Consider the following 4,045-nt stretch of genomic DNA (forward strand, 5'->3'; position numbering starts at 1 on the left):
CGGCTTCTATTTTTAGATCAGTAGCAGCACTGTGGCACAGGCACATGCAATCTGTCAGAAAAAACAAAACACTTCTGCTTTAATTGAGAAGCAGGGAATTTATGGTCATTTGGTATTGTGGAGAATATAAGCTACATGTCATTAATTAATTCTGAGGATAAGAGCACAGTCTCGCTTAGGCAAAGGGCGGAAGAATACGCTCTGTGGAAAAGTTAGCGCACTCCAAGAGTGCGCTAACAGTTTTAGCGCATCGCCATTAGCCAATCAACTGGTTCACATCAGTCATGTGACACCAGTACTTACTGACAATTATTATTATTATTATTATTATTATTATTATTATTATTATATTGACGGTCAATAATTTTGATTTTGAATATCAAACAACGCAATTAACTTTGACTCTAACTAAAACAAAATTACGAAACAGATTTTGTTTTGAAAATAAATTACATACCTGAACAGAAACACTAAAAATTAGACAAATCAGGTCCAAGGGACTGAGTCCTTCCTCACACAAGTTGCGACTGAAGTCATATCTGAAAAATTGCCGGTCTATATCTAGTCAAGACTCAGTGAAAGGCATTCTATCAAGTTCACACTTCCAGGTTGAGTAGAAACTATAATTAGCACTTATTTGAGCGCATGAGTAATGTAATCGAGTCAGTTCATTAAAGGCACACTCAGCTTCCCGTAAACCATCAGTTTCTGGTCACAGACACTGTCAGGCTTTGACACACAGTACAAACACACTTTCGTTTAAACACGCACCGCTTGAGAACATCCTTGGTGCCTTTCATAAAGAGCGAGCATTTTTCAAAGAATTAATTTGTGCGTGGCCAGTGGTAAGTCTCGTGCGTTTCGATTCATTTAAAGATGCAAAGATTTTCGTCACGTGCGTTTCGATTCATTCAAAGATGCAAAGATTTTCGTTGTTGATACAAAGGGACTTGACGCTCACTTTCTGCACGCTGAGAACGCCACTTCCTGCAGTGACGCTGAGAACTTTAACAAATACCATCAAAATATTAATTCTGCCCTACAGCGTTTTAGTTGGTCCATGATGGGTCCAACCATTTGTTTTCCTAATTTATGTCAAGCCTCTGATGCCAAGAAATTGAGTGAAGCCGACCCGCTTTGAATTTTCAACTGTAATATGACTAAGGAGTTACGCCCCTTATCCGTTCGTTTTCAAAGCCTTGTGTAGGGAACGTCATGGCTTTGAGTTGAAAGTGCTTGGACCGAGGACCTTGGTGAGCGAACTGTTTTATTATTGAATGTATAGGTAATTATTTAGTGTATGTCATCGTTTATAAAACGCGTTACATGTCTGTAACTATTTATTATTGTTCGGTCACTTAGAAGATGTTCTAGGTTTTTACATTTAGTCAAGTTTTGACTAAATGTTTTAACGTAGAGGGGGGAATCGAGACGAGGGTCGTGGTGTATGTGTGTGTGTCTGTCTGTCTGTCTGTGTGTGTGTGTGTGTGTGTGTAGAGCGATTCAGACTAAACTACTGGTCCGATCTTTATGAAATTTGACATGAGAGTTCCTGGGTATGATATCCCCAAACGTTTTTTTCATTTTTTTGATAAATGTCTTTGATGACGTCATATCCGGCTTTTCGTGAAAGTTGAGGCGGCACTGTCACGCCCTCATTTTTCAACCAAATTGGTTGACATTTTTGTCCAGTAATGTTCGAAAAAGCCCGGACTTCGGTATTGCATTTCAGCTTGGTGGCTTAAAAATTAGTTAATGACTTTGGTCATTAAAAATCTGAAAATTGTAAAAAAAAAATTTTTTTTATAAAACGATCCAAAATTACATGCATCTTATTCTCCATCATTTGCTGATTCCAAAAACATATCAATATGTTATATTTGGTATAAAAACAAGCTCTGAAAATTAAATAAATAAAAATTAATATGAAAATTAAATGTTCAAAATCAATTTAAAAACACGTTCATCTTATTCCTTGTCGGTTCCTAATTCCAAAAACATATAGACATGATATGTTTGGATTAAAAACACGCTCAAAAAGTTAAAACGAAGAGAGGTACAGAAAAGCGCGCTATCCTCTCAGCGCAACTACTACCCCGCTCTTCTTGTCAATTTCACTGCCTTTGCCGTGAGCGGTGGACTGACGATGCTACGAGTATACGGTCTTGCTGCGTTGCATTGCGCTCAGTTTCATTCTGTGAGTTCGACAGCTACTTGACTATTAATGTTGTATTTTCGCCTTACGCGACTTGTTTTGTTTTTATACTTGTGTCACCGGCAGTATATTTACGTATGGATCCGTGTAAGACTAAAAATAGCTTATCGATTGAGTTATTCATATTGTATTTGTGAGGTCGTAGCCTTTTTAGTCTATTAGTTTTGTTGTAGGGTCTGGGGGAAATTAGTGAAAGAAAATTAAAAGAAACGTCATTGGCAGTTAATGCATTGGTCAGGTAGCTTGTCAACTGACCAATTAACTAGGTATTTTCGTAATGAATTGACAAACTGGCCAACACCCACCCAAGTAACCTCCCTCGCTACATTAACAAAAACAGATATCTGTAAGTTGATAACAATTTAACCTACCTGGAAACACTTGTGACCACGCCGGTTAAATAACTGCGACAACTGTGCACTTGCGTCCTATGTTTGCTGAATGCCTTATCGGGGTTTTCAACTATATTAATTTTTAACTGTGATACCCGAATGACTAGACCAAACGCTGTGTGCATGAGTGGTTGCCCTTTTCTGAGAAACTACAAAATGAGTCATATAATGTGTGTGTGTGTGTGTGTGTGTGTGTGTGTGTGTGTGTGTGTGTGTGTATGCGTGCGTGTGTGTGTGTGTGTGTGTGTGTGTGTGTGTGTGTGTGCGTGCGTGCGTGTGTGTGTGTTTGTGTGTGTGTGTGTGTGTGTGCGTGCGTGCGTGTACTTGTGTGTGTGTGTTTGGTTGAGTGTGAGTGTGCGCGTGTATGTGTGTGTGTGTGTGTGTGTGTGTGTGTATGTGTGTGTGTCATCAACGTTTTGCTTGTAAAACGTTACACAGTAGTATTTACATAAAAAGTAACACCATAATTCGAGATTTCACAAAATGTAACATGCCTTTGTCCCGTTGCGTGGATTGTGTAAGACTGAGAGTTGTTGTCACAGGTTAAATTGTGTAAAACCATCTGATCCCCCACAGTCCCTTCTTCTCTCACCCCCGTGACATAAAACATATGACTTTTCCCAGACATGCACATAAAACATATCTCTTTATTCGTGAAAACTACAATAATGGAATTCTGCACAAACTTCGACTGCTCAAGGCAAGACATTGTGTAAGTTACTAATCATTTTGTAATATCATGGTGCGTGGCAAGACGCTTACATTGTTTCAGCCTGAGCAGATTATGGGCAGAATATACCTGCGCAGTTTCAGCGGCACAGACGACGCACTGCATATTATTTATGCCGCGATAGGGATTATGACGAGTACTGGGCCTGTTTCCCTTTCATGCAACGTGTAGCGGGCTGGGATAATGTGCAGTGCGTCGTCGGTCCTGCTGAAGTTGCATATAATATGTGAGCGGAGCCCCTTAGGGGCAAATTACACTTGCGCAGAGTCAGCGGCACAGACGACGCACTGCAGATTATTGAACTAATTCTTTTTTTCCCCAGCCCGCTACACGTTGTGTGAAAAGAAAACAGGCCAAGTACTCGTCATAATCCCTATCGCAGCATGCAGCGCCGCTGACTCTGCGCAGGTATAATTTGCCCCTTAGGACTGAAGACTACGCTGCAGCTCCCTTACCCAAGAACGTAGCGTGTCTCGGATACCTGGGAACAGTACAGCAAGGAGACCAGCAGCTATTGCAACCACAAGCAGTGGTCTCAGTATGTACCACAGTACACACAGAACCTTTGACACAGGATAGCAAACAAACAGGTGAATTATCGGGACGACGAGCCCAAAGAGAACACCATTGGGATTTCTGAAGTCCCAGCAGACCACAAGAATAAGAATTACAGCCGCGGAAAATAAAGCAAGCTGACCAAGCTGACTG

The sequence above is a fragment of the Littorina saxatilis genome, unplaced genomic scaffold (assembly GCF_037325665.1).
Source record: "Littorina saxatilis isolate snail1 unplaced genomic scaffold, US_GU_Lsax_2.0 scaffold_707, whole genome shotgun sequence".
NCBI classification, from domain to species: Eukaryota; Metazoa; Mollusca; class Gastropoda; order Littorinimorpha; family Littorinidae; genus Littorina; species Littorina saxatilis.